Here is a 22,043-nt window from a genome sequence, read left to right as displayed (position 1 = left end):
GATTACCTCCAGAGAACCAGGACCCCCGTGGGAAGGGTCCTGCCAAGCTCGGGTCGCCCAGATTCGCCTCTCTCACTCGGGTCACGCGCCCAGCCAACGTCCGCAGAAGACTTCCGATAAACACCGAGCCTGCTCTGGGGGGATAAAGACAGAAGGGCGTCCGCCTTCCGAGAGCCCTCACCTGGGTGAGGACTCAAGATGTGCCCTTCTGACAGTGATTACCTCCAGAGAACCAGGACCCCCGTGGGAAGGGTCCTGCCAAGCTCGGGTCGCCCAGATTCGCCTCTCTCACTCGGGTCACGCGCCCAGCCAACGTCCGCAGAAGACTTCCGATAAACACCGAGCCTGCTCTGGGGGGACAAAGACAGAAGGGCGTCCGCCTTCCGAGAGCCCTCACCTGGGTGAGGACCCAAGATGTGCCCTTCTGACAGTGATTACCTCCAGAGAACCAGGACCCCCCGTGGGAAGGGTCCTGCCAAGCTCGGGTCACCCAGATTCGCCTCTCTCACTCGGGTCACGCGCCCAGCCAACGTCCGCAGAAGACTTCCGATAAACACCGAGCCTGCTCTGGGGGGACAAAGACAGAAGGGCGTCCGCCTTCCGAGAGCCCTCACCTGGGTGAGGACTCAAGATGTGCCCTTCTGACAGTGATTACCTCCAGAGAACCAGGACCCCCGTCGGAAGGGTCCTGCCAAGCTCGGGTCGCCCAGATTCGCCTCTCTCACTCGGGTCACGCGCCCAGCCAACGTCCGCAGAAGACTTCCGATAAACACCGAGCCTGCTCTGGGGGGACAAAAACAGAAGGGCGTCCGCCTTCCGAGAGCCCTCACCTGGGTGAGGACTCAAGATGTGCCCTTCTGACAGTGATTACCTCCAGAGAACCAGGACCCCCGTGGGAAGGGTCCTGCCAAGCTCGGGTCGCCCAGATTCGCCTCTCTCACTCGGGTCACGCGCCCAGCCAACGTCCGCAGAAGACTTCCGATAAACACCGAGCCTGCTCTGGGGGGACAAAGACAGAAGGGCGTCCGCCTTCCGAGAGCCCTCACCTGGGTGAGGACTCAAGATGTGCCCTTCTGACAGTGATTACCTCCAGAGAACCAGGACCCCCGTGGGAAGGGTCCTGCCAAGCTCGGGTCGCCCAGATTCGCCTCTCTCACTCGGGTCACGCGCCCAGCCAACGTCCGCAGAAGACTTCCGATAAACACCGAGCCTGCTCTGGGGGGACAAAGACAGAAGGGCGTCCGCCTTCCGAGAGCCCTCACCTGGGTGAGGACCCAAGATGTGCCCTTCTGACAGTGATTACCTCCAGAGAACCAGGACCCCCCGTGGGAAGGGTCCTGCCAAGCTCGGGTCACCCAGATTCGCCTCTCTCACTCGGGTCACGCGCCCAGCCAACGTCCGCAGAAGACTTCCGATAAACACCGAGCCTGCTCTGGGGGGACAAAGACAGAAGGGCGTCCGCCTTCCGAGAGCCCTCACCTGGGTGAGGACTCAAGATGTGCCCTTCTGACAGTGATTACCTCCAGAGAACCAGGACCCCCGTCGGAAGGGTCCTGCCAAGCTCGGGTCGCCCAGATTCGCCTCTCTCACTCGGGTCACGCGCCCAGCCAACGTCCGCAGAAGACTTCCGATAAACACCGAGCCTGCTCTGGGGGGACAAAGACAGAAGGGCGTCCGCCTTCCGAGAGCCCTCACCTGGGTGAGGACTCAAGATGTGCCCTTCTGACAGTGATTAGCTCCAGAGAACCAGGACCCCCGTGGGAAGGGTCCTGCCAAGCTCGGGTCGCCCAGATTCGCCTCTCTCACTCGGGTCACGCGCCCAGCCAACGTCCGCAGAAGACTTCCGATAAACACCGAGCCTGCTCTGGGGGGACAAAGACAGAAGGGCGTCCGCCTTCCGAGAGCCCTCACCTGGGTGAGGACTCAAGATGTGCCCTTCTGACAGTGATTACCTCCAGAGAACCAGGACCCCCGTGGGAAGGGTCCTGCCAAGCTCGGGTCACCCAGATTCGCCTCTCTCATTCGGGTCACGCGCCCAGCCAATGTCCACAGCGGATTTCCGACAAATTTTCACTGAAAATTCAACTTTGTGCCCATGAACCAGACACTTTACCCACACTTGGGTCTCTATCTTGGGGTACTTTACAACATATTGACGACCCATGAGGTTGAAGTAGGGAAAATGTGAGATTTTTTTTTTTTTACAAAATCGGGATTGTCTCAAAATTTTTCTAAAAATGTCTAAGGAAGTGTCCTTGACATAACACCTGAGATTTTTCCCTTTCTGAATGTATGACACAACAGGATTCGAACCCGAGACGCCAGCTCGGCAAGGCCGCAGCGCTAACAAGTGAGCCACCGTGCTTTGACTGGGATCGATGGATCCAGTTAGTACCCAATCCGTTACAGATATGACTGATCGACAGCCGTGTAGGTGCCACCCCCTGGGGCTGAGTCATCCCCCGTGATGCCGTATAGGCGATTATGGCAGGTGGATCCGGTCAGGTGCCACCCCTGGGGCTGAGTCATCCCCCGTGATGCCGTATAGGTGATTACAGCAGGTGGATCAGGTGAGGGATATATCATCAACCCTACGGATGTTTAGCGACCGTGGAGGTGCCACCCCCTGGGCTGACTCAACCCCCGTGGTGACCTATATCAGAGTACGGCAAAACACATCCGGTTAATTTCAATCACCTCAGCTGGCGTCTTTCACCTGCGTGGCTGACTCGCGCGGAGGAAAATCATTTGCCACAGTTCAAGACACAGAGAAACACGGCACTTTAATAAACTATTACGAGACGCTCTGTTTGACTGCGGGAAACCCTTCGCAATGGAGCGGTGAGTAGAAGACATTTGTCGGCCACGTAGAGACACATGAATGTACCTTGTAGTGGAGTTGTACACTTGCTGGCAAGGTGACCGGTTTTATTGCTTGTGTCTCCCCCGCAGGCACCCACGGACACCACTTACATGCCCCGTGTGCCACAGGGTAACCAAATATATATCCACACATCTGAGAAGGGTATGCCTGAGGTCACACGGTGATTCGGAGATAAAAACCGCCATAGCCTCCGCAAAGTATCAACTTCGCTGTATCGCCAACAAGGGGACAACAATCCAATTCAGTGAGCTCAAGCCCCTCCAATCCTTGGAGGAGACTGTAGCCTTCTTAGAAGGTCGCGGCTTTTTGATAGCAAACAAGCCTAGGTTTGAGTCACAAATCACACCACTGACCTGTGAAGGGCCCGCTCAGGTACCAACTGACAATCCGGAGCTCCGCCCAGGCTCCATGCCAGAGCTAGATTCAGATGTGATGGATGTGCCTTTCCTTTTACGGCCGGGAGACAGTCTGGAGGGAGACCCGTGCCCCCCGCCAGAGCTAGATTCAGATGAGATGGATGTGCCTTTCCTTTTACGGCCAGTAGACAGTCGGGAGGGAGACCCATGCCCCACGCCAAAGCTAGATTCGGATGAGATGGATGTGCCTTTCCTTTTACGGCCGGTAGACAGTCGGGAGGGAGACCCGTGCCCTGAGCCTGACCACACAGGGAGCATTTCTGACCGCATAGGCAATGAGGAGGTCATGGATGGCAGCAATTTAAGTATCCAGAAAAGGGAATGGAAAGACAAAAACCGCACGGCTACCAAGGCCGCCGGATTGTACAAGCGTCACTCATTGAATCACCCCATGTTAAAGGGGTTCCACTCGTACCTAACAGTTACCCATGGGGTCCCAAACTGTCAACAGGAGGTATCAAACGTAGCACGGTTTCTATTTTTTGTGAACCCAAAATCTGTAACTCTGGAGTACCTCGTAAAACCAAACCAGGTTAATAATTTTTTTCAACAACTTGGAAAACTCCATCTATCGAGCCAGACCTCCCTCAAAATGTTGAAGCATATACGGAGATTTACCATGTATCAGATGAGGGCTACCAAACTGAGACTAGAGAATCCTCAACTTTATAAGGCATGCGAAGTGTTCATGAATTTTACAACAGACCTTCAGAAATCATTGTACAAGGGAGCCTGCCGAGAGTCTGTAAGTAAAAGGTACACCGTTCAAAAGAGCCAATATTCAGCGCATTGTTACCAAACCTTGGATGTTGGTTAATTGCCTTTATTTTTCCCCACAGGTACGATCTATTGATGAAGCCATCAAAGTCACCCAAGGACTGCCAGATTATACTGGAGGAGGCAAGGCCAACATTTCTAGCTAGCATCGAGGCTGTGACAGATGGCGGATCAGAAGTAGATCGCCGGGAAGTGGTACTGTACCTCGAGGCCCTTCTGATTCTAAAACATCTCCAAAGACCAGGTGTTGTTCGTAACATGACGGTAAGTCGTCGGGCCCTGTGGGTCAGCGGTATTTGCTGAACCGGTTCAATATTTTTCCACCTTTTTTTTTCACATCGTAGGTTTCAGAGTGGAATGAGAGGATCCATCACACGTACCAAGGAAGACGCAAGACAATTGTGGGTGTGAAGACTCACAAGTGCTCCACCTCTCAGGTAGCAACTTTTGTACTTTCAGAGGAAGAGGAATCGGTAAGCTTTTCTCAAAGCCAGGGAACCCAGGCAACCCCACTCATTGTGGGGAGCAAAACACTCTCTTGTCCCCATGTAAAACCTTTTGGAGGGGTGCCCCCAGACTGGAGAGTAACATATATATATTTTTTTTCTTTTTCAGTGGTTCAATGCGTATGCGGAATATGTCAGACCGGTCTTTACCTTTGGCCGAAAGATTATCACAAACTTTTTCGTGACGTGTACCGGGAAGGTCATAAAAAATCCATCCATGAGACTCAGACGATACCATTCAAGGTAAGGTAGCCACAAGTCAAGTGACCCACAGCCATAAGTAGCAACCGGTACTAACAATGTGCTTTCCTCCGTAGCTACAACCTCCCAAACATCACCAGCCACCTTGTACGGCGGATTTGCGAGACATGGACTTTGTCACAATACACAGATTGCGAAAAGCGCTTGTTTGCACGCTACTTGGCACATACAAACGATGTGGCCGAGAGAGTTTACCGGGAGAAGACCCTGACCGATATGTGCCGTGCCCAAGAGCTAGTGTTCAACGCAGGAAATCATGAGGACGCAAAAATTATGTCGCCAGTAATGGCATCAACCAGTGAATTGGATAACGAGGTGGTAGACCTCACGGAAAGTGATACCGAGTCATCCGATTCTACTGAGGAGTATAGTCTCAAGAATATTCGGCTCATCCCAATCAGGAGAACAAAGCCCTTGTGAATATGTCAATTTTTATCTGACATTAATAAAATTATTCAAATGTACATTCATCTTTGCCTCTTTGACTTGCCTCACTTTTCTCCCACTTTGGGGACCCTTTCGGGGTACTCTGCAACATATTGAAGCCCCTCTTGGGTGGGGGGTAAGGGGAAATGTGATTTTTTTTTTTCTCAGAAAATTGCCCAAAATTTTCCAAGTGTCAAGGACTCTTCCAGAAAAGCTTCCCCAGGCTTCTGGAAGTGTCCTCGGTACACCTCCAGCAGTTTCCCCCTGCCTGGAAGTCTGACACATGTCTGAAATTTTCAAAGTGTGAAAGTATGGTTTTTCACCCAAAATTCAACTTTCCGCCCATGAACCACAGACTTCACCCACACTTAGGTCACTGTCTTGGGGTACACCTCCAGTGCTATGTCACGGTCATCACTGTTGTCACAAAAAATTGACTTTTGTTTAGGCCAAGCAATTTGAGGACGGCACGGCAGCCAGCAGCCCGTACGGTACAGGGGTTGATCAGACCCCCGTACGTCCGGTTGTGGTCTCCGTGCCCCGAAGGGGTTCCCGCTTCTCGCCTGCACCAGGCACGGCAGCCAGCAGACCGTACGGTCCAGGGGTGGGTCAGACTCCCGGACGTACGGTTGTGGTCTCCGTGCCCCGAAGGGGTTCCCACTTCTCGCCTGCACCAGGCACGGCAGCCAGCAGACCGTACGGTCCAGGGGTGGATCAGACCCCCGTACGTCCGGTTGTGGTCTCCATGCCCCGAAGGGGTTCCCGCTTCTCGCCTGCACCAGGAACGGCAGCCAGCAGACCGTACGGTCCAGGGGTGGGTCAGACCCCCGTACGTCCGGTTGTGGTCTCCGTGCCCCGAAGGGGTTCTCGCTTCTCGCCTGCGGCAGGCACAGCAGCCAGCAGACCGTACGGTCCAGGGGTGGGTCAGACCCCCGTACGTCCGGTTGTAGTCTCCGTGCCCCGAAGGGGTTCTCGCTTCTCACCTGCGGCAGGCACAGCAGCCCGTACGGTCCAGGGGTTGATCAGGCCCCTGTACGTCTGCCCGTGGTCTCCGTGAGTCTTTCGCCCCTATACCCAGGGACCACACCTATGGCCATTTAGCTCAGTTGGTTAGAGCGTGGTGCTAATAACACCAAGGTCGTGGGTTCGATCCCCGTACGGGCCAAGCACATCTACAAACGCCCCTATACCCAGATGACCAATTTGCACATCAGGGTCGCTGCGGACCTCCACCAGAGTTTCCTCTGGCTTCGTCCTGCCCAGGCATAGCTCACCATCTTTCGGGTCCTATCGCGCACTCATGCTCCACCTCCCCGACAGAGGCGGGCCGATGGTGCACCCGCCGTGTCAACCCCCCGGAGCGGGCGGCGGGATCCCACCTCGGCCGGAGCGCCCCGGCCTTCACCTTCATTGCGCCACAGGGTTTCACGTCGCAACGGGGGGAGTGACGATGGTAAACCCCATCAGGTGGGCCCAGGGCAGGTGAGTCTGGCCTTGGGGGGACGTAAGGGATAAAGGAGAAGAGACCATCAGGGCACGGAGCCTCAGGCCTCCCTCGTTGTCACCCTTGCGAGGGGACCCCAGCTGCGCCATGGAGGCGATAGATGGAGGGGCAACCCTCAGACAGGCATAGCCCCGGGAGCACAAGGTGCGTTCGAAGTGTCGATGATCAATGTGTCCTGCAATTCACACTTAATTCTCGCAGCTAGCTGCGTTCTTCGACGCGCGCGCCGAGTGATCCACCGTTAAGAGTCGCGCTTTCTGGTTTGGGGACACTCGGAGGCGCCCCCCTTTTCACTCTCGTGTCAGCCGGCCGCAAAAGACTGGGATGCTTTGGAGGGTTGTTTTCAAATCTCGGCCCTGTTGCCCGGGCGCTCGGCCTCCCCGTCCCTCCCTCCAGCGGGGAGGAGAACAAAGGAGGGCTCGAGGCTTCTCAACCTACCGCCCAGACCCACATACCCCGGGGAGGGGTGTGTGAGCGCACAGGAGAATGGTACCCGGGACGGCCTTTCGCGTACGCGGGGGGGCTTCTTATTTTTCCTCGGCAGGCAGCGGCAGGGCAACAATCGTCGGCGCGAGGCCGGGCGTCTTTTTCCTGGGCGACGGAGCGAGAGGGGCTCCCCGCACCCTCCCGACGTCGCCCGCCCGCTGTCCTCACGTGCCCTCACCGTCCCCACCCTGCGGAGCGCCCTGGCGAAGCAGAAAGAGACCTACCACCGCCCCCATCACGTTCGGTACCCTTCGGGGATTTGGCGGGCGGCTGGCCTCCTGATCTGCACCTCATCGGTATTTTTCACTCGCCCATTAAAGATCCTTCCACAGGTTCATCTAGGGAAACCTTGTTACGACTTTTACTGTCTCTAGATAGTCAAGTTCGATCGTCTTCTCGGCTCTCCACCATGGGTCTTGGCCGAACCCGGCGGGGCCGATCCAAGGACCTCACTAAACCATCCAATCGGTAGTAGCGACGGGCAGTGTGTACAAAGGCCAGGGACTTAATCAATCGAGGGAGAGAAGCCAGATAGGAAGCCCCGCAGCGGGAAGGGCACCCGGAGGAAGGGAAATCCTCCTCGTCGTCCGTGCCAGCAGGCGGGCATCCCGGGGCGTCACCTTGCGGAGGAAAAAAAGGAGCCTGAACGGCGAGTGCAGTGCCACTGGGGAGATCGTGCACGCTGTACGGTGCGAGGCGGCCGATGCGGAGGGTGTCTGGAAAAAAAACCCACCTTGCACGGAGAGGGCGAGGTGACTGGCCTCCGGAGGACGCCACGGCTCCCCTGCCTCGTGACCCACCGCTCCCGGGGCGACACACAGAGTCGCTGCTGGGGAGAGGGGCCAGGGCGGTGGGGGGCCTATGCGGCGCCACCATCTGGCTTAGACCCGGCCTCCCGATCGGAGGGCATCCGTTGTAAAAACCACCCCTTGCGCGGGGAGGGCCGTAGGTGACTGGCCTTCGGAGGACGCCACGGCCGCCCTGCCTCGTGACCCACCGCTCCCGGGGCGACACACAGAGTCGCTGCTGGGGAGAGGGGCCAGGGCGGTGGGGGGCCTATGCGGGGCCTCCGTCTGGCTTAGACCTGCCTCCGCCGAGGGGGGTCCTCGACCCACCGGCGGACGGGCGCGAGGAGTGGGAGAGGGGGGCTGGCCGTCGGGGTCCACCGCGGCTCAGGCGCAGAGCCCGCCAGCGACACGGAGGTCGCGCGGGGGGCGCAGTTGGCCTGGCCGTGTCGGCGTCGCCCTCCGGCGTAGTCCCTCGTCCCGGGCCCTTGCCCGTAACCTCAAAGGAAGCCAACCGAGCGGCGTCTCCCCCCAAAGCCATGCCTCCGCTGTTGAGAACAGAAGAAGCCCGGGGAGTCACCTTGCGGAGAAAAAAATAAAAAAAAAAGGAGCCTGAACGGCGAGTGCAGTGCCGCTGGGGAGATCGTGCACGCTGTACGGTGCGAGGCGGCCGATGCGGAGGGTGTCTGGAAAAAAACCCACCTTGCACGGAGAGGGCGAGGTGACTGGCCTCCGGAGGACACCACGGCTCCCCTGCCTCGTGACCCACCGCTCCCGGGGCGACACACAGAGTCGCTGCTGGGGAGAGGGGCCAGGGCGGTGGGGGGCCTATGCGGCGCCACCATCTGGCTTAGACCCGGCCTCCCGATCGGAGGGCATCTGTTGTAAAAACCACCCCTTGCACGGGGAGGGCCGTAGGTGACTGGCCTTCGGAGGACGCCACGGCCACCCTGCCTCGTGACCCACCGCTCCCGGGGCGACACACAGAGTCGCTGCTGGGGAGAGGGGCCAGGGCGGTGGGGGGCCTATGCGAGGCCTCCGTCTGGCTTAGACCTGCCTCCGCCGCGGGGGGTCCTCGACCCACCGGCGGACGGGCGCGAGGAGTGGGAGAGGGGGGCTGGCCGTCGGGGTCCACCGCGGCTCAGGCGCAGAGCCCGCCAGCGACGCGGAGGTCGCACGGGGGGCGCAGTTGGCCTGGCCGTGTCGGCGTCGCCCTATGGCGTAGTCCCTCGTCCCGGGCTCTTGCCCGTAACCTCAAAGGAGCCCCAACCGAGCGGCGTCTCCCCCCCAAAGCCGTGCCTCCGCTGTTGAAAACAGAAGAAGCCCGGGGCGGCAGTTCGCCGGGTACTCCCCTTCGCCAAAACTCTTTTTGCCCCACTCGTCTCTCCCTTTTCCATCCTCCCTTCTCGCTCTGGGGCGTCCGCTTGGTCTCTCTCTCTCTCTCTCTCTCTCTCGCTCTCTCCCTCTCGCGCTCCCTTCCGAGCCGCCTCGGAGGACGTCGGACGAGCGGGGAAGGCGACGGCGTTCGGCCGGGCACACCACGCGGTGAGAACCCACTCCGCCTGCCTCCCCACGCGTCTGTCGTCCCCCCACTATCGTAGGGGCTCGGGAAAAGACTGGAGAACGCGGAGCTCGGCGGTGGCGTGGAAGCGCCACCCACCGCCGCCGCTCTCGCCGATGCCCACCGCGGAGGCCGCCCATCGGACGCTGGGTGGGGGTCGGCACGGGCCTCCGCGGGCGAGCTGCGCATCTGGAAGTCAAAGGGCCGCCCTCGGAGAAGATCGTTGTGCTACCCCGCGCGGGGAGCGATTCGGACGACGGGCCCCCACGCCGAGGTGGGTGGGCGCCCCGCCATTCACCCGCGCGGGTCGTCAGACCCCTGCCGTACCACAGTTCGGGTCAAACTCCCCCTCTGCACGGCAGCCACCGTCCTGCGAACGGGAGGCGACTGCCGGCGTGCACGCCCAAGGATGCGTGCCTGAATCCCGGGGGGTAAAAGAGGAAGGAGACCGCCCGCCTTAGACCGACGCGGGCTCCAAAGCCCGGGCCGAGCGAGCGGCACCACCTCCCCACCCGGGAGCGCTGAGCCAAATCGATCGGAGGAAGAGCCGGTGGGGGGCATGGGTGAGAAACCCCACCCGCTGCCATCCTTCCCCTCGGGGAGACGGGGAAGAAACATGCCCGATAGTCCTGGAGGTACCTCTCCGACACGCTACGGGCGCCCTCGAGACGGAATCCGGGTCACAGTGCGATTCTCTCATAGGTCTCCCCGGTGGCGTGGAAGCGGGAGACATCCGACGCAGAGAAACGCCAAGCCTGCTCTGAGGGGACCGAGTCAGGGGGTGCAATCCGCCCTCCTGGAGCCCTCCTCGGGACGAAGACTCCAGATCTGCCTCCCTTCTGACATCCGTCACCCTCGGAGAACCAGAACACGCTTGGGGAGGGTCCGTTCAGGCTCAGGCGACCCGGGAAACGCGTCTCTGACTTGGGGCAGACGACCGGCAAGAGTCCCCCTGGAGCCGCGGAAGCCTGGTGTCGACGCGAGGGCGGACTTCCATGCAAACAGGGGGGTACTCGCCAAACCGCCTACCCGACTTGAGGAACCACGAAAACATCGGAAATCAGTCGGGCCCGAGAGGTACCCCTCTCTCCTATATCCTGCAGCTGGTGTGCAAAAGTGGGTATTTGCATGGCGAAACACCGACCCCCACTTTAAGGGAGCGAAGCCGAAAAGTGTCCGACTTCCTGGAGCTGTGCGGCGGATCCGGCGGCCAGAAATTCCTCATTCCGGTTCTATTTTTTTTTTTTTCGATTTTGCGAAATTTGGCGGCCAGGCGGCGTAGCTGGGGCCTGGACTAGCCCGAAACACCTGGAGCCGGCGAGCGGAACGAATTTCCCAACGTTCTGCGGCTCCCGGAAGCCAAAAACGCATCGCCGAAAAATTTCAAAGTCCCAAGGACTCGTTCTTGAAAATCGATCCGGGGGCCATGGAAGTGTCCTCGGTACAGCTTCAGAGCTTTCCCCCCGCCTGGAAGTCTGAAAGTTCTATGTTTGTTCTAAGTGGAAAATCGCGTTTTTTTCAGTGTTCCACCCATCAGACCCAAACTTTGCCCACGCTTAGGTCTCTGTCTCGGGGTGCTTTACAACATATTGACGCCCCCCTGGCGTGGAAGTAGGGGAAACGTGTCAATTTTCACAAAATCGTGATTTTTTCAAAATATTTCTAAGTGTCAAGGACACTTTTGGATAATCTTCCCCAGGCTCCTGGAAGCCTCCTCGGTACGCCTCCTGCGGTTTCTCCCTGCCTGGAAGTCTGACACTTGTCTGAAATTTTTAGAGTATGAAAATGCGGTTTTTCACCCAAAATTCGACTTTGCGCCCGTGACTCGCAAACTTCACCCACATTTGGGAGACTGTCCTGGGGTACCTCACAACATATTGACGCCCCCCTGGCGTGGAAGTAGGGGAAACGTGTCAATTTTCACAAAATCATGATTTTTTCAAAATATTTCTAAGTGTCAAGGACACTTTTGGAAAATCTTCCCCAGGCTCCTGGAAGCCTCCTCGGTACGCCTCCTGCGGTTTCTCCCTGCCTGGAAGTCTGACACTTGTCTGAAATTTTTAGAGTATGAAAATGCGGTTTTTCACCCAAAATTCGACTTTGCGCCCGTGACTCGCAAACTTCACCCACATTTGGGCGACTGTCCTGGGGTACCTCACAACATATTGACGCCCCCCTGGCGTGGAAGTAGGGGAAACGTGTCAATTTTCACAAAATCGTGATTTTTTCAAAATATTTCTAAGTGTCAAGGACACTTTTGGAAAATCTTCCCCAGGCTCCTGGAAGCCTCCTCGGTACGCCTCCTGCGGTTTCTCCCTGCCTGGAAGTCTGACACTTGTCTGAAATTTTTAGAGTATGAAAATGCGGTTTTTCACCCAAAATTCGACTTTGCGCCCGTGACTCGCAAACTTCACCCACATTTGGGCGACTGTCCTGGGGTACCTCACAACATATTGACGCCCCCCTGGCGTGGAAGTAGGGGAAACGTGTCAATTTTCACAAAATCGTGATTTTTTCAAAATATTTCTAAGTGTCAAGGACACTTTTGGATAATCTTCCCCAGGCTCCTGGAAGCCTCCTCGGTACGCCTCCTGCGGTTTCTCCCTGCCTGGAAGTCTGACACTTGTCTGAAATTTTTAGAGTATGAAAATGCGGTTTTTCACCCAAAATTCGACTTTGCGCCCATGACTCGCAAACTTCACCCACATTTGGGCGACTGTCCTGGGGTACCTCACAACATATTGACGCCCCCCTGGCGTGGAAGTAGGGGAAACGTGTCAATTTTCACAAAATCGTGATTTTCTGAAAATATTTCTAAGTGTCAAGGACACTTTTGGTAAATCTTCCCCAGGCTCCTGGAAGCCTCCTCGGTACGCCTCCTGCGGTTTCTCCCTGCCTGGAAGTCTGACACTTGTCTGAAATTTTTAGAGTATGAAAACGCGGTTTTTCACCCAAAATTCGACTTTGCGCCCGTGACTCGCAAACTTCACCCACATTTAGGCGACTGTCCTGGGGTACCTCACAACATATTGACGCCCCCCTGGAGTGGAAGTAGGGGAAACGTGTCAATTTTCACAAAATCGTGATTTTTTTCAAAATATTTCTAAGTGTCAAGGACACTTTTGGAAAATCTTCCCCAGGCTCCTGGAAGCCTCCTCGGTACGCCTCCTGCGGTTTTCCCCCGCCTGGAAGTCTGACATTTTTTACAGTGCGAAAATACGGTTTTTCGCTCAAAATTAAACTTTCCGCCCATGGAACGCACACTGTGCCCCCACCTTGGAGAGTCGCTATGGCGTACTCAGGGTGACTATTAAGCCCACAGACAACCTCCACAGGCCGACTATTAAGCCCCCTCCGTCTTCCGCAGGGCCGACTATTAAGCCCTCCACCGACTTCCGCAGGGCCGACTATTAAGCCCCCCTCCGACTTCCACAGGGCCGACTATTAAGCCCCCCTACGGAGTCCACTCAGCCAGCGACTGAAACGTGGTGAGCGGGGTGTGCGCATCCCGGCCGCGCCCAAAGTGCTTCGCCGCGGTCATGGCTGTCGCCACCGAAAACGGCAAATGTTTGTTTCGGCCAAGCTGCAAGGATACATCTCGGAACACAAAAACCAAACCGGTGGGGACATCCTACAGAGAAACACCGAGCCTGCTCTAGGGGACAGGGACAGAAGGCCGTTCGCCTTCCGAGAGCCCTCACCTGGGTGAGGACCCAAGATGTGCCCTTCTGACAGTGGTTACCTCCAGAGAACCAGGACCCCCGTGGGAAGGGTCCTGCCAAGCTCGGGTCGCCCAGATTCGCCTCTCTCACTCGGGTCACGCGCCCAGCCAACGTCCGCAGAAGACTTCCGATAAACACCGAGCCTGCTCTGGGGGGACAAAGACAGAAGGGCGTCCGCCTTCCGAGAGCCCTCACCTGGGTGAGGACCCAAGATGTGCCCTTCTGACAGTGATTACCTCCAGAGAACCAGGACCCCCGTGGGAAGGGTCCTGCCAAGCTCGGGTCGCCCAGATTCGCCTCTCTCACTCGGGTCACGCGCCCAGCCAACGTCCGCAGAAGACTTCCGATAAACACCGAGCCTGCTCTGGGGGGATAAAGACAGAAGGGCGTCCGCCTTCCGAGAGCCCTCACCTGGGTGAGGACTCAAGATGTGCCCTTCTGACAGTGATTACCTCCAGAGAACCAGGACCCCCGTGGGAAGGGTCCTGCCAAGCTCGGGTCGCCCAGATTCGCCTCTCTCACTCGGGTCACGCGCCCAGCCAACGTCCGCAGAAGACTTCCGATAAACACCGAGCCTGCTCTGGGGGGACAAAGACAGAAGGGCGTCCGCCTTCCGAGAGCCCTCACCTGGGTGAGGACCCAAGATGTGCCCTTCTGACAGTGATTACCTCCAGAGAACCAGGACCCCCCGTGGGAAGGGTCCTGCCAAGCTCGGGTCACCCAGATTCGCCTCTCTCACTCGGGTCACGCGCCCAGCCAACGTCCGCAGAAGACTTCCGATAAACACCGAGCCTGCTCTGGGGGGACAAAGACAGAAGGGCGTCCGCCTTCCGAGAGCCCTCACCTGGGTGAGGACTCAAGATGTGCCCTTCTGACAGTGATTACCTCCAGAGAACCAGGAACCCCGTCGGAAGGGTCCTGCCAAGCTCGGGTCGCCCAGATTCGCCTCTCTCACTCGGGTCACGCGCCCAGCCAACGTCCGCAGAAGACTTCCGATAAACACCGAGCCTGCTCTGGGGGGACAAAGACAGAAGGGCGTCCGCCTTCCGAGAGCCCTCACCTGGGTGAGGACTCAAGATGTGCCCTTCTGACAGTGATTACCTCCAGAGAACCAGGACCCCCGTGGGAAGGGTCCTGCCAAGCTCGGGTCGCCCAGATTCGCCTCTCTCACTCGGGTCACGCGCCCAGCCAACGTCCGCAGAAGACTTCCGATAAACACCGAGCCTGCTCTGGGGGGACAAAGACAGAAGGGCGTCCGCCTTCCGAGAGCCCTCACCTGGGTGAGGACTCAAGATGTGCCCTTCTGACAGTGATTACCTCCAGAGAACCAGGACCCCCGTGGGAAGGGTCCTGCCAAGCTCGGGTCGCCCAGATTCGCCTCTCTCACTCGGGTCACGCGCCCAGCCAACGTCCGCAGAAGACTTCCGATAAACACCGAGCCTGCTCTGGGGGGACAAAGACAGAAGGGCGTCCGCCTTCCGAGAGCCCTCACCTGGGTGAGGACCCAAGATGTGCCCTTCTGACAGTGATTACCTCCAGAGAACCAGGACCCCCCGTGGGAAGGGTCCTGCCAAGCTCGGGTCACCCAGATTCGCCTCTCTCACTCGGGTCACGCGCCCAGCCAACGTCCGCAGAAGACTTCCGATAAACACCGAGCCTGCTCTGGGGGGACAAAGACAGAAGGGCGTCCGCCTTCCGAGAGCCCTCACCTGGGTGAGGACTCAAGATGTGCCCTTCTGACAGTGATTACCTCCAGAGAACCAGGACCCCCGTGGGAAGGGTCCTGCCAAGCTCGGGTCACCCAGATTCGCCTCTCTCATTCGGGTCACGCGCCCAGCCAATGTCCACAGCGGATTTCCGACAAATTTTCACTGAAAATTCAACTTTGTGCCCATGAACCAGACACTTTACCCACACTTGGGTCTCTATCTTGGGGTACTTTACAACATATTGACGACCCATGAGGTTGAAGTAGGGAAAATGTGAGATTTTTTTTTTTTTACAAAATCGGGATTGTCTCAAAATTTTTCTAAAAATGTCTAAGGAAGTGTCCTTGACATAACACCTGAGATTTTTCCCTTTCTGAATGTATGACACAACAGGATTCGAACCCGAGACGCCAGCTCGGCAAGGCCGCAGCGCTAACAAGTGAGCCACCGTGCTTTGACTGGGATCGATGGATCCAGTTAGTACCCAATCCGTTACAGATATGACTGATCGACAGCCGTGTAGGTGCCACCCCCTGGGGCTGAGTCATCCCCCGTGATGCCGTATAGGCGATTATGGCAGGTGGATCCGGTCAGGTGCCACCCCTGGGGCTGAGTCATCCCCCGTGATGCCGTATAGGTGATTACAGCAGGTGGATCAGGTGAGGGATATATCATCAACCCTACGGATGTTTAGCGACCGTGGAGGTGCCACCCCCTGGGCTGACTCAACCCCCGTGGTGACCTATATCAGAGTACGGCAAAACACATCCGGTTAATTTCAATCACCTCAGCTGGCGTCTTTCACCTGCGTGGCTGACTCGCGCGGAGGAAAATCATTTGCCACAGTTCAAGACACAGAGAAACACGGCACTTTAATAAACTATTACGAGACGCTCTGTTTGACTGCGGGAAACCCTTCGCAATGGAGCGGTGAGTAGAAGACATTTGTCGGCCACGTAGAGACACATGAATGTACCTTGTAGTGGAGTTGTACACTTGCTGGCAAGGTGACCGGTTTTATTGCTTGTGTCTCCCCCGCAGGCACCCACGGACACCACTTACATGCCCCGTGTGCCACAGGGTAACCAAATATATATCCACACATCTGAGAAGGGTATGCCTGAGGTCACACGGTGATTCGGAGATAAAAACCGCCATAGCCTCCGCAAAGTATCAACTTCGCTGTATCGCCAACAAGGGGACAACAATCCAATTCAGTGAGCTCAAGCCCCTCCAATCCTTGGAGGAGACTGTAGCCTTCTTAGAAGGTCGCGGCTTTTTGATAGCAAACAAGCCTAGGTTTGAGTCACAAATCACACCACTGACCTGTGAAGGGCCCGCTCAGGTACCAACTGACAATCCGGAGCTCCGCCCAGGCTCCATGCCAGAGCTAGATTCAGATGTGATGGATGTGCCTTTCCTTTTACGGCCGGGAGACAGTCTGGAAGGAGACCCGTGCCCCCCGCCAGAGCTAGATTCAGATGAGATGGATGTGCCTTTCCTTTTACGGCCAGTAGACAGTCGGGAGGGAGACCCATGCCCCACGCCAAAGCTAGATTCGGATGAGATGGATGTGCCTTTCCTTTTACGGCCGGTAGACAGTCGGGAGGGAGACCCGTGCCCTGAGCCTGACCACACAGGGAGCATTTCTGACCGCATAGGCAATGAGGAGGTCATGGATGGCAGCAATTTAAGTATCCAGAAAAGGGAATGGAAAGACAAAAACCGCACGGCTACCAAGGCCGCCGGATTGTACAAGCGTCACTCATTGAATCACCCCATGTTAAAGGGGTTCCACTCGTACCTAACAGTTACCCATGGGGTCCCAAACTGTCAACAGGAGGTATCAAACGTAGCACGGTTTCTATTTTTTGTGAACCCAAAATCTGTAACTCTGGAGTACCTCGTAAAACCAAACCAGGTTAATAATTTTTTTCAACAACTTGGAAAACTCCATCTATCGAGCCAGACCTCCCTCAAAATGTTGAAGCATATACGGAGATTTACCATGTATCAGATGAGGGCTACCAAACTGAGACTAGAGAATCCTCAACTTTATAAGGCATGCGAAGTGTTCATGAATTTTACAACAGACCTTCAGAAATCATTGTACAAGGGAGCCTGCCGAGAGTCTGTAAGTAAAAGGTACACCGTTCAAAAGAGCCAATATTCAGCGCATTGTTACCAAACCTTGGATGTTGGTTAATTGCCTTTATTTTTCCCCACAGGTACGATCTATTGATGAAGCCATCAAAGTCACCCAAGGACTGCCAGATTATACTGGAGGAGGCAAGGCCAACATTTCTAGCTAGCATCGAGGCTGTGACAGATGGCGGATCAGAAGTAGATCGCCGGGAAGTGGTACTGTACCTCGAGGCCCTTCTGATTCTAAAACATCTCCAAAGACCAGGTGTTGTTCGTAACATGACGGTAAGTCGTCGGGCCCTGTGGGTCAGCGGTATTTGCTGAACCGGTTCAATATTTTTCCACCTTTTTTTTTCACATCGTAGGTTTCAGAGTGGAATGAGAGGATCCATCACACGTACCAAGGAAGACGCAAGACAATTGTGGGTGTGAAGACTCACAAGTGCTCCACCTCTCAGGTAGCAACTTTTGTACTTTCAGAGGAAGAGGAATCGGTAAGCTTTTCTCAAAGCCAGGGAACCCAGGCAACCCCACTCATTGTGGGGAGCAAAACACTCTCTTGTCCCCATGTAAAACCTTTTGGAGGGGTGCCCCCAGACTGGAGAGTAACATATATATATTTTTTTTCTTTTTCAGTGGTTCAATGCGTATGCGGAATATGTCAGACCGGTCTTTACCTTTGGCCGAAAGATTATCACAAACTTTTTCGTGACGTGTACCGGGAAGGTCATAAAAAATCCATCCATGAGACTCAGACGATACCATTCAAGGTAAGGTAGCCACAAGTCAAGTGACCCACAGCCATAAGTAGCAACCGGTACTAACAATGTGCTTTCCTCCGTAGCTACAACCTCCCAAACATCACCAGCCACCTTGTACGGCGGATTTGCGAGACATGGACTTTGTCACAATACACAGATTGCGAAAAGCGCTTGTTTGCACGCTACTTGGCACATACAAACGATGTGGCCGAGAGAGTTTACCGGGAGAAGACCCTGACCGATATGTGCCGTGCCCAAGAGCTAGTGTTCAACGCAGGAAATCATGAGGACGCAAAAATTATGTCGCCAGTAATGGCATCAACCAGTGAATTGGATAACGAGGTGGTAGACCTCACGGAAAGTGATACCGAGTCATCCGATTCTACTGAGGAGTATAGTCTCAAGAATATTCGGCTCATCCCAATCAGGAGAACAAAGCCCTTGTGAATATGTCAATTTTTATCTGACATTAATAAAATTATTCAAATGTACATTCATCTTTGCCTCTTTGACTTGCCTCACTTTTCTCCCACTTTGGGGACCCTTTCGGGGTACTCTGCAACATATTGAAGCCCCTCTTGGGTGGGGGGTAAGGGGAAATGTGATTTTTTTTTTTCTCAGAAAATTGCCCAAAATTTTCCAAGTGTCAAGGACTCTTCCAGAAAAGCTTCCCCAGGCTTCTGGAAGTGTCCTCGGTACACCTCCAGCAGTTTCCCCCTGCCTGGAAGTCTGACACATGTCTGAAATTTTCAAAGTGTGAAAGTATGGTTTTTCACCCAAAATTCAACTTTCCGCCCATGAACCACAGACTTCACCCACACTTAGGTCACTGTCTTGGGGTACACCTCCAGTGCTATGTCACGGTCATCACTGTTGTCACAAAAAATTGACTTTTGTTTAGGCCAAGCAATTTGAGGACGGCACGGCAGCCAGCAGCCCGTACGGTACAGGGGTTGATCAGACCCCCGTACGTCCGGTTGTGGTCTCCGTGCCCCGAAGGGGTTCCCGCTTCTCGCCTGCACCAGGCACGGCAGCCAGCAGACCGTACGGTCCAGGGGTGGGTCAGACTCCCGGACGTACGGTTGTGGTCTCCGTGCCCCGAAGGGGTTCCCACTTCTCGCCTGCACCAGGCACGGCAGCCAGCAGACCGTACGGTCCAGGGGTGGATCAGACCCCCGTACGTCCGGTTGTGGTCTCCATGCCCCGAAGGGGTTCCCGCTTCTCGCCTGCACCAGGAACGGCAGCCAGCAGACCGTACGGTCCAGGGGTGGGTCAGACCCCCGTACGTCCGGTTGTGGTCTCCGTGCCCCGAAGGGGTTCTCGTTTCTCGCCTGCGGCAGGCACAGCAGCCAGCAGACCGTACGGTCCAGGGGTGGGTCAGACCCCCGTACGTCCGGTTGTAGTCTCCGTGCCCCGAAGGGGTTCTCGCTTCTCGCCTGCGGCAGGCACAGCAGCCCGTACGGTCCAGGGGTTGATCAGGCCCCTGTACGTCTGCCCGTGGTCTCCGTGAGTCTTTCGCCCCTATACCCAGGGACCACACCTATGGCCATTTAGCTCAGTTGGTTAGAGCGTGGTGCTAATAACACCAAGGTCGTGGGTTCGATCCCCGTACGGGCCAAGCACATCTACAAACGCCCCTATACCCAGATGACCAATTTGCACATCAGGGTCGCTGCGGACCTCCACCAGAGTTTCCTCTGGCTTCGTCCTGCCCAGGCATAGCTCACCATCTTTCGGGTCCTATCGCGCACTCATGCTCCACCTCCCCGACAGAGGCGGGCCGATGGTGCACCCGCCGTGTCAACCCCCCGGAGCGGGCGGCGGGATCCCACCTCGGCCGGAGCGCCCCGGCCTTCACCTTCATTGCGCCACAGGGTTTCACGTCGCAACGGGGGGAGTGACGATGGTAAACCCCATCAGGTGGGCCCAGGGCAGGTGAGTCTGGCCTTGGGGGGACGTAAGGGATAAAGGAGAAGAGACCATCAGGGCACGGAGCCTCAGGCCTCCCTCGTTGTCACCCTTGCGAGGGGACCCCAGCTGCGCCATGGAGGCGATAGATGGAGGGGCAACCCTCAGACAGGCATAGCCCCGGGAGCACCCCGGGGCCGCAAGGTGCGTTCGAAGTGTCGATGATCAATGTGTCCTGCAATTCACACTTAATTCTCGCAGCTAGCTGCGTTCTTCGACGCGCGCGCCGAGTGATCCACCGTTAAGAGTCGCGCTTTCTGGTTTGGGGACACTCGGAGGCGCCCCCCTTTTCACTCTCGTGTCAGCCGGCCGCAAAAGACTGGGATGCTTTGGAGGGTTGTTTTCAAATCTCGGCCCTGTTGCCCGGGCGCTCGGCCTCCCCGTCCCTCCCTCCAGCGGGGAGGAGAACAAAGGAGGGCTCGAGGCTTCTCAACCTACCGCCCAGACCCACATACCCCGGGGAGGGGTGTGTGAGCGCACAGGAGAATGGTACCCGGGACGGCCTTTCGCGTACGCGGGGGGCTTCTTATTTTTCCTCGGCAGGCAGCGGCAGGGCAACAATCGTCGGCGCGAGGCCGGGCGTCTTTTTCCTGGGCGACGGAGCGAGAGGGGCTCCCCGCACCCTCCCGACGTCGCCCGCCCGCTGTCCTCACGTGCCCTCACCGTCCCCACCCTGCGGAGCGCCCTGGCGAAGCAGAAAGAGACCTACCACCGCCCCCATCACGTTCGGTACCCTTCGGGGATTTGGCGGGCGGCTGGCCTCCTGATCTGCACCTCATCGGTATTTTTCACTCGCCCATTAAAGATCCTTCCACAGGTTCATCTAGGGAAACCTTGTTACGACTTTTACTGTCTCTAGATAGTCAAGTTCGATCGTCTTCTCGGCTCTCCACCATGGGCCTTGGCCGAACCCGGCGGGGCCGATCCAAGGACCTCACTAAACCATCCAATCGGTAGTAGCGACGGGCAGTGTGTACAAAGGCCAGGGACTTAATCAATCGAGGGAGAGAAGCCAGATAGGAAGCCCCGCAGCGGGAAGGGCACCCGGAGGAAGGGAAATCCTCCTCGTCGTCCGTGCCAGCAGGCGGGCATCCCGGGGCGTCACCTTGCGGAGGAAAAAAAGGAGCCTGAACGGCGAGTGCAGTGCCACTGGGGAGATCGTGCACGCTGTACGGTGCGAGGCGGCCGATGCGGAGGGTGTCTGGAAAAAAAACCCACCTTGCACGGAGAGGGCGAGGTGACTGGCCTCCGGAGGACGCCACGGCTCCCCTGCCTCGTGACCCACCGCTCCCGGGGCGACACACAGAGTCGCTGCTGGGGAGAGGGGCCAGGGCGGTGGGGGGCCTATGCGGCGCCACCATCTGGCTTAGACCCGGCCTCCCGATCGGAGGGCATCCGTTGTAAAAACCACCCCTTGCGCGGGGAGGGCCGTAGGTGACTGGCCTTCGGAGGACGCCACGGCCGCCCTGCCTCGTGACCCACCGCTCCCGGGGCGACACACAGAGTCGCTGCTGGGGAGAGGGGCCAGGGCGGTGGGGGGCCTATGCGGGGCCTCCGTCTGGCTTAGACCTGCCTCCGCCGAGGGGGGTCCTCGACCCACCGGCGGACGGGCGCGAGGAGTGGGAGAGGGGGGCTGGCCGTCGGGGTCCACCGCGGCTCAGGCGCAGAGCCCGCCAGCGACACGGAGGTCGCGCGGGGGGCGCAGTTGGCCTGGCCGTGTCGGCGTCGCCCTCCGGCGTAGTCCCTCGTCCCGGGCCCTTGCCCGTAACCTCAAAGGAAGCCAACCGAGCGGCGTCTCCCCCCAAAGCCATGCCTCCGCTGTTGAGAACAGAAGAAGCCCGGGGAGTCACCTTGCGGAGAAAAAAATTTAAAAAAAAAGGAGCCTGAACGGCGAGTGCAGTGCCGCTGGGGAGATCGTGCACGCTGTACGGTGCGAGGCGGCCGATGCGGAGGGTGTCTGGAAAAAAACCCACCTTGCACGGAGAGGGCGAGGTGACTGGCCTCCGGAGGACACCACGGCTCCCCTGCCTCGTGACCCACCGCTCCCGGGGCGACACACAGAGTCGCTGCTGGGGAGAGGGGCCAGGGCGGTGGGGGGCCTATGCGGCGCCACCATCTGGCTTAGACCCGGC

General features: G+C 57.3%; 1 non-coding gene and 1 pseudogene across 1 annotated transcript; both read right to left on the bottom strand.

Moving 5' to 3' along the window:
* Positions 1-6,883: 6,883 nt before the first annotated feature.
* LOC138660016 (5.8S ribosomal RNA) lies at positions 6,884-7,024 on the bottom strand (annotated as a pseudogene).
* A 12,985-nt stretch (positions 7,025-20,009) lies between these two features.
* On the bottom strand, positions 20,010-20,161 carry LOC138660009 (5.8S ribosomal RNA). Its single transcript, XR_011317515.1, has one exon. It is a non-coding gene; the product is annotated as a 5.8S ribosomal RNA (ribosomal RNA).
* Positions 20,162-22,043: the final 1,882 nt, after the last annotated feature.

This window comes from Ranitomeya imitator, chromosome 1 (assembly GCF_032444005.1).
Source record: "Ranitomeya imitator isolate aRanImi1 chromosome 1, aRanImi1.pri, whole genome shotgun sequence".
Classification (NCBI taxonomy): Eukaryota; Metazoa; Chordata; class Amphibia; order Anura; family Dendrobatidae; genus Ranitomeya; species Ranitomeya imitator.
This window is presented reverse-complemented; position numbering and strand designations above follow the sequence as displayed.